This window comes from Syngnathus scovelli, unplaced genomic scaffold (genome assembly GCF_024217435.2).
Source record: "Syngnathus scovelli strain Florida unplaced genomic scaffold, RoL_Ssco_1.2 HiC_scaffold_28, whole genome shotgun sequence".
Classification (NCBI taxonomy): Eukaryota; Metazoa; Chordata; class Actinopteri; order Syngnathiformes; family Syngnathidae; genus Syngnathus; species Syngnathus scovelli.
Window position 1 is genome coordinate 1,293,834 of NW_026061370.1, and position 8,710 is coordinate 1,302,543.

The following is an 8,710-nucleotide window of genomic DNA, read 5'->3' on the forward strand; positions in this document are numbered from 1 at the left end:
GACAGGTAACGAGAGGCAGGTGGGAACAATCACACTGATCATGGGCACACAGGAGGGGAGGGGCGAGCACACAGACAGAAACCAAGACAGACACATACATAGTGGAGCAGGGCGAGACGTGACACATACCTCCGGAAACTAAAGCTAATACCCATCGACCAATGAATTCCTGTGTCTTTTAACGCGCCACCTTCTTATTTCTTCACCAAAAAGTTTTTGAAGAACTTTAAATTACAGCAAGAAAATAGTGACATTTTAACAAGTCACAGATCTATGATCTCTGTCGTACAGCGGGAAGTGGTTTGTCCAGTGCTCGGACCCGCATTCGGCGAGCCCACAACAGTTTGGCACAACGTCAACCACCCCGCCCTCTCGAAACAAACTTGTTGGGACCTGTCGTGGATGGTGGCCCATGATGGCCTCCCAGTCAGGTCCGTTATGCACTCCCGGGGCATATCAGCGCTCTCAACGTGCCCCCGACCTGGCTGTGGCGCCCAGGAGTCAGTGTGGCACCTGCTCAGGTAGTTCATGGCTGCCGTATACCTGTGGGCGACCTGCAGTTCCCGGCAATGGAAGTGTTGAATGCAGACATCAACATCTCAACAGACCCTTCGCACCCAGGTTGCAGCCTGTTTGAACTACTCCCCTCCGGACGCCGTTATAGAGCTCTGTACACTAAAACCAGCAGACACAGAGACAGCTTCTTCCCCCAGGCTGTCGCTCTGATGAACTCACACCACTCTTAGAGTCTCAGAGTCATTACTGTGCAATAACATCCCGCTTTCCACACCTTTTTTGTTTACACTGTTTGTACTATGTGTCCTCTCTGCATCCATTGCAGCCTGGTCATCCTCGAAGAGGGACCCTCCCATCTGTGGTCTCTTCTCAAGGTTTCTCATTTCCCCTAGCTGGAGTTATGAGTTTTTCCTTGCCCTCTTGGGAGTTTAAGATCAGTTTAAGATCAGGGGATGTTTGAGAATATCTTTCATTTTTCACATGTTGTTGTTAGTCACCTAAATGTTGAACAGAGGCTGTGATTTACCGAAGTCAAATTCCTTGTTTGGCACGCTCAAACATGGCGAATAAAAAACTCTTGAATCTTGAATCTTGAACCTTGTACTCTATGGGGTGAGCCCGTTGAAAATCAAGCAAGAAGACTTTACAAAGCAGTGGCTCACTTTTGCTGCCATCAAAGACGCCATGTGGACTTCCAGAAATTTGCTGGTAAGGAGGCACAGACAGACAAGGAAATGATGGAATTGGGCTAAAATGGTGCACGAAAACAGTGTGTATTCACCTTTATATTTTGCTTCATGTAGCCTTATCAAAATGAATAAAACTTCTCTCTGTATGTGCATTCACGTGTAACATTGAAGGAGGTAGATATTTTGTTTCAATAAATAAATACCATCATTGTCTATTAAGACACTAAAAGTTGATGGAACATTTTTTTGTAGGGCTGCTGTGTTTTAACAAGGAAAGACTCATGTGCTTATGGATGAAGACGACTTGTACTTGTGATTGTGCTTGTGAACAGTAAAGAGGAGTGCTTGTGCAATTGACAGGGTTGGTTATTGGTTTTTATTTAAAAACAATATTTTTTGCCAAATTACAATAGACTGGCATGTGCCAATTCAAATGGGTCCCACCAGAAGTTAAACTGCATTGATAAACGAAGCCCCTTCGTTAGTCATCACTTTACCGTGGAGGAGGGGTTTGCACGCCCCAATGATCCTAGCAGCCATCTTGTCTGGGGCTTCATGCCCCTGGTAGGGTCATCCATGGCAAACGGATCCTAGGTGAAGGGCCAGACAAAGCACGGCTCTCACAAGCCCCTTATGAAGAAAAACATAAATGGATTTTGTTTTCCCTCGCCCGGACGCGGGTCACCGGGCCCCACATCTGGAGCCAGGCGTGGAGGTGGGGCTCGAAGGCGAGCGTCTGGTGGCCAGGCCTTCGCCCACGGGGCCCGGCTGGGCACAGCCCGAAAAGGAAACATGGGTCCCCCTTCCCATGGGCTCACCACCTGCCGGAGGGGCCAAAGGGGTCGGGTGCAGTGCAAAATGGGCGGCGGAAAAAGGCAGGGACCTTGGCGGACCGATCCCTGGCTGCAAAAGCTGACTCTTGGGACATGGAATATCGCCTCTCTGACTGAAAAGGAGCCCGAGCTGGGCGTGGGAGGAGTTTGGCGAGGCCATGGAGAATGACTTCCGGATGGCTTCGAGGAAATTCTGGTCCACCATCCGGCGTCTCAGGAGGGGGAACCAGTGCACCGTCAACACTGTTTACACTGGAGATGACGTGCTGCTGACCTCGACACGGGACGTCGTGAGTCGGTGGGGAGAGTACTTTGAAGACCTCCTCAATTCCACCGACACGCCTTCCATTGTGGAAACAGGGCCTGGAGACTCTGAGGTGGACTCTCCAATCTCTGGGGTCGAACTCACTGAGGTAATCAAAAAAGTCCTCTGGGGCATGGCCCCGGGGGTGGATGAGATCCGCCCAGAGTTTTTAAAGGCTCTGGATGTTGTGGGACTATCATGGCTGACACGCCTCTACAGCATTGCGTGGACATCGGGGACGGTGCCTCTGGATTGGCAGACTGGGGTGGTGGTTCCCCTCTTTAAGACGGGAGACCGGAGGTTGTGTTCCAACTATAGGGGAATCACACTCCTCAGCCTCCCTGGTAAGGTCTATTCAGGGGTGCTGGAGATGATGGTCTGTCGGGAGGTCGAACCTCGGATTAAGGAGGAGCAGTGTGGCTTTTGTCCTGGCCATGGAACAGTGGACCAGCTCTACACCCTGGGCAGGATCCTCGAGGGGGCATGGGAGTTCGCCCAACCTGTCCACATGTGTTTTGTGGACTTGGAGAAGGGGTTCAATCGTGTCCTTCGGGAAGTTTTGTGGAGGGTGCTTCGGGAGTACGGGGTGCTGAGCCAACTGATAAGGGCGGTTTGGTCCCTGTATCACCAATACCAGAGTTTGGTCCGCATTTCTGGCAGTAAGTCAGATTCTTTCCCAGTGAGGGCTGGACTCTGCCAAGGCTGCCCTTTGTCACCGATTCTGTTCATAATGGTTATGGACAGAATTTCTAGACGCAGCCAAGGCGTTGAGGGGGTCCAGTTCTGGGACCTCAGCATTGCGTCTCTGCTTTTTGCAGATGACGTGGTGCTGTTGGCTTCTTCAAGCCGTGATCTCCAGCTCTCACTGGGGTGGTTCGCAGCCGAGTGTGAAGTGGTCGGGATGAGGGTCAGCACCTCCAAATCCGAGGCCATGGTCCTCGGTCGGAAAAGGGTGGGATGCCCTCTCCGGATCGGGGATGAGATCCTGCCCCAAGTGGAGGAGTTCAAGTATCTTTGGGTCTTGTTCACGAGTGAGAGCAGGATGGAGCGCGAGATCGACAGGCGGTTTGGTGCAGCGTCGGCAGTAATGCGAACTCTGTACTAATCCGTCGTGGTGAAGAGAGAGCTGAGACAAAAGGCAAAGCTCTCAATTTACCGGTCGATCTACGCTCCTACCCTCAACTATGGTCACGAGCTTTGGGTCGTGACCCAAAGAACGAGATCCAGAATACAAGCGGCCGAAATGAGTTTCCTCTGCAGGGTGTCCGGGCTCTCCCTTGAGAAGCTTGGTCATCCGGGAGGGACTCGGAGTAGAGCCGCTGCTCTTCTACGGTGAGAGGAGCCAGATGAGGTGGCTCAGGCATCTCATCAGGATGCCTCCTGGACGCCTCCCTTTGGAAGTGTTCCGGACATGTCCCACCGGTAGGAGACCTCGCGGGCGATCCAGGACGTGCTGGAAAGACTATGTCTCTCGGCTGGCCTGGGAACGCCTTGGGATTCCCCGGGTTGAGTTGGATGAAGTGGCTGGGGAGAGGGAAGCCTGGGAGTCCCTCCTAAAGCGGTCTCCCCCTCGACCCAACCCGGATAAGCGGAATAGGATGGATAAATGGATGGATGATAAACGAGGTTTTAAACGTGATTGTCTGTCTGCACTCGGCATAATTTCTCTGTTTATGTGAACATGTTCACACGTGCCGGTATGAATTATGTGAACGTATGATTGTTGCACGGAGTATGATATAGGCGGCTATCCGTTGCAATATTGATATTCTTTCGCAGAGCATCAACAAATTGAGATATACTCTTATTGTTCCTCTCCACGGAAATGGTATACTCTTTATTGTTCCTCTCCACAGAAATCTTTAGTAAAAGGCGAAAGATTTATTCGATCTGAAGAGAAACGAGTGATCTGAAAATCTGAGTCAAAACGGGCCACCCCACTGCTGGTCTCACTAAATTCACAGGCGGTCTCACACTCAAATTGCAGCAACCATTCCTTCTAATACAAACAATAGAAGTTGATGGATTTACTATACTTACAAGGACTCAAGCAAAATAGAATGTTTAAACGAGTATTTTGTGTTCATTAATGTCTCACTTACTTTAAACATTGTTGGCGCACAGGATTGTAGGTATCTGATCGAACACTGATGGCGCTCGTTCTTTCAATTATATTGGGCGTCTATTTTGATTATTGATGGTAAAAACAGTTGTATGTCTTGGTACGTGTACTTTTGGTCTGAGAGAACGGGAAATGATCCCATCCCTGTGTTTTACTTGAAAATTTGTAATTTCATAACTTTATTCAACACAAATCGGGAAACAAAATACGATCGTAATTTCTCAAATGATTTTTCAAACTTCGGAAATGCTCTATGTCTCCCTTGTGTCGCAAATAATTGAGGCTTTTGACGTTGCTGGCATGGTTTGGAGTGTAATTCACCTCCACTGCGTTGGTGGCGTTTGATATTTGACATTAGAAAATATTTCTGTCATTTTACTTTAGAAAGTAAAAGTTGTTTTCTAGAAATCCATACTTGTGATGTATGAGGAACAACAATCGGGCGCATTCTTAAAAAGACAGACCTACAGCCGACAAAAAGGTTTTGATACGTTCATATCATATGACGAGTCAGGAACGTGGTAATTACATATTATTTTGCATTTGCTAATTTGGTGAATACAGTTTAGCGAGCAAATGCACAGTGTTAGAGATTCGCTCAGTCCAACTTATTTTGCAAGAACCACACGGGAGACGAGTAAGTCCCTTTAGACACCTGCAGGTGGAGAGTCCATTCGTCGCTGTGCGTACAGCGATGTTCGAATGGAGGTCTGACTCTCGCCTCCTGCAAGAGCATTTTTATTAAGAGAAACAGGGTGGGGGTAAGAGTGGACTGAATAGAGAAAGCCCTTGACCTCTAGTCAAAACATAGCAAGGGGTGTTTTACGACTTTGTGTAGGATGGGACACGCTAGGTGATTTATCACAGGTTGCATTCCAACATAAGCATAAACCTAATCTAGCTAGGTTATTTATTACAGGCTGCATTCCAACATAATCATACGATAAGAATAATCTGGAGAACCCTGACACACAGTTCCAGAGTACAGTTAATTACATAGTCAAAAGCGTTCAGTGTGTCACAGCATCGCAGACTTAAACTCCATGTGCATACTACTGCGCTTAATTTTTGTTTTCATCAGAAAGACCAGAGGAGAGCGCGAACACAGTCCCCCACTACCAGAAATAATGCAGTCAAGATTCACACAGTAGGGGAATTTGCAGAGGTCAGCACAACCGTAGTGCAATGGCTGAGCCTCACATGGGGTGAACCACCTTCTTGATCATGGGCCGACGTCTTTACCGCACACGCCATTTTCAGTCACGGGCTTAATTGCTAAAAACGTGTGGCACACATACACACTCAGTGGATGAAACAGGATTCGTAGAACTGTTTAAGTCAAAGTCAAAGTCAAAGTCAGCTTTATTGTCAATTTGTCCACATGCCGAAGACATACAAAGAAACCGAAATTTCGTTCCCCCCTATCCCATGGTGACAAGACATGGCCCACAACAGACAAACAAGTAAACAAGTATAACAAAAGCGTGCTGAATAAATAATGAATAAATAACACAACAAATAAATAAATAAATAAGAGGAGCAAAAAAAGGAGCAAGTGTGCGTACAGCAGACATTCCAGAAAATAGCGCAACAGTGCCGCACGCTACGCAGAAGGGGGTAGCGAGTTCAGGGCCCTAACAGCCTGGAGAAAGAAGCTGTTGGCGAGTCTGGTGGTGCGGGAGCGCAGGCTCCTATACCTCTTCCCAGAGGGCAGAAGGTCAAACAAAGAGTGAGCCGGGTGACTCACATCTCTGGCAATCGAGGTTGCCTTGCGGGCGAGATGGGAGGTGTAAATGTCCTTCAGGGAGGGGAGCGAAGCACCAATAATCTTACCAGCCGTATTCACTATGCGCTGCAGGGCCTTCAAGTTCTGTTCAGTGCAGTTACCACCCCAGACAGCGATGCAACTGGTGAGGACGCTCTCAATGGTGCCACGGTAGAATGTAGACAGGACTGCCTGAGGAGCACATGCACGCCTGAGCTTCCGCAGGAAGTACAGGCGGCGCTGAGCTTTCTTTGCCAGTGACGAGGTGTTTGCGGACCAGGAGAGGTCCTCACTGATGTGCACCCCCAGGAACTTGGTGCAGCTCACCCACTCCACCACAGCACCGTCGATGATCAGCGGCAGGTGTGTTGTGTGACCCTTCCGGAAGTCAACAACGATTTCCTTGGTCTTATTGACGTTCAGCAGGAGGTTGTTGTCCCTGCACCACATGGTCAGAAGGTCAACTTCCGACCTGTACCGAGTCTCGTCGCCCTTCGTGATGAGACCCACCAGAGTCGTGTCGTCAGCAAACTTCACTATGCGGTTGTCGCTGTAGGTCGCAGTGCAGTCATGCGTCAGCAGGGTGAAGAGCAATGGACTAAGCACGCAGCCCTGGGGGCCCCCGTGCATGCATTGCCTTTTTTAACCTGAGAACCCTAAAACTGTATGAATTTGTATTTATTGAAAACGTCCAACATTACCACTGAATAATATTTTTTTTCCTGAACAAGTTTTGAAAATGACAAATATATCAAATAACAATAACATAAACAGTTCACCGCCACACAGCCCCAAGCACCGGCATCGACTTCCAGGCGTGTGGCAGCGTGGACTTCCATCCCTGGAGGTGGCACTTCCAGCCACAGAGGTGGAAGAGAGCTCCATAGAATAGGACCGGGTGTGCGTGAAACATATAATAGTTTTTCAAACCTTCTGTGTCACTCCAAATCATTAAATCCTTCAAACTAGTGGTAGAGTGTCCACCCTGAGACTGGAAGGTTGTGGGTTCAAACCCCGGCCGGGTCATACCTATAAAAATGGGACCCATTGCCTCCCTGCTTGGCACTCAACATTAAGGGGTGGAATTGGGTGTTAGATCACCAAATGATTCCCGAGCGCGGCACCGCTGCTGCTCACTGCTCCCCTCTCCCCCAGGGGATGGATCAAAATCACACGGGGATGGGTTGAATGCAGAGGACAAATCTCACCACACCCAGATGTGTGTGTGATGATCATTGGGAAAAAAAAAACTCTTCGTCCTCTGTGTCACTTACAAGCAAAGCCACTAAAGATGCCGGTAGTACATGGGGCCCTTCGTCATCTTCGTCATCCCGTGATCGAATCCTTTGTCCTTTAAGTAAACAACCGCCGCGCCGCTGATGTCACTTGCAGTTCAAACTACAGTAATCCCTTGCTACATCACGGTTCGTTTATCCATTTTTCGTTTTTTTTTTTTATTTTGAAAATTTGTGACAAAAAATCACGTATAAGTTGCTCCTCAGTATAAGTCGCCCCCCCACCCAAACTATGAAAAGAAACGTGACTTATAGTCCAGAAAATACGGTAATGACAACACACAATACAACAAAACACAACACAACAATACTTACCTTTCCTTTAAAATCTTTTTCTCTACCTAACACAGACAGATAATGGGAGAATGTGTCACAATGTGAAGGAGATGTATTGGGTAATGCAGAAACAAAATAAAAACTATTATTTAATGTTTGACACATTATCCACTAGGCTACTTTCCTCTTGACATTCATTAAATTGACAACGAAGGGACTTGAACCCCTTAATCTTCTGATCCAGTCAGTTAACTCCACTTGAATCTAGGCTGTAGATTTACTGTATATGCTCAAAAATCATTGCACTGCTATCACTTGTCAGAATTTCCTGTATGGCTATCTGGCCTAATGGATAAGATTTCAAATCTAAACAGGTATTCATGTCTAGTGTATCATCAAATTGAAAGAGGAAAATATGTCACGGTCGGGTGTGGAGCATGGAGCAGGACGACCAAGTGCAGCCCGGACCAGGGTCCACCGAAGCAACTCAAAATACAGACTCGGTAAACTGACATGACCTAAACAATAACTTGACTGACCAGGACGTGAAACAAGAAGACAGCAGGACACGACGGCACCAAGACAGCACGCCAACACCGAACGACAGCAACCAAAACCAAAACCAATGATCCGACAGGGAGAGAGGGGCAGACAGGACTTTTATACACGACAGGTAACGAGAGGCAGGTGGGAACAATCACACTGATCATGGGCACACAGGAGGGGAGGGGCGAGCACACAGACAGAAACCAAGACAGACACATAGTGGAGCAGTTGGGGGCGAGACGTGACAAAATATAGGTAAACTGTTTTTGTGCTGTTTTGATCTTTGTTGTGGTGACCCCAAATGTCAGTGACAAAAGCCAAAAGAAAGAGGCACATTTTTCATCTGATGTACAATTTTTAATTT

At 47.9% G+C, this 8,710-nt stretch overlaps 1 non-coding gene and 1 pseudogene across 1 annotated transcript; both read right to left on the reverse strand.

The window, feature by feature from the left end:
* Positions 1-4,165: 4,165 nt before the first annotated feature.
* On the reverse strand, positions 4,166-4,250 carry LOC125993373 (U5 spliceosomal RNA; annotated as a pseudogene).
* Positions 4,251-5,551: 1,301 nt separating this feature from the next.
* On the reverse strand, positions 5,552-5,717 carry LOC125993357 (U1 spliceosomal RNA). Its single transcript, XR_007490165.1, has one exon. It is a non-coding gene; the product is annotated as a U1 spliceosomal RNA (small nuclear RNA).
* Positions 5,718-8,710: the final 2,993 nt, after the last annotated feature.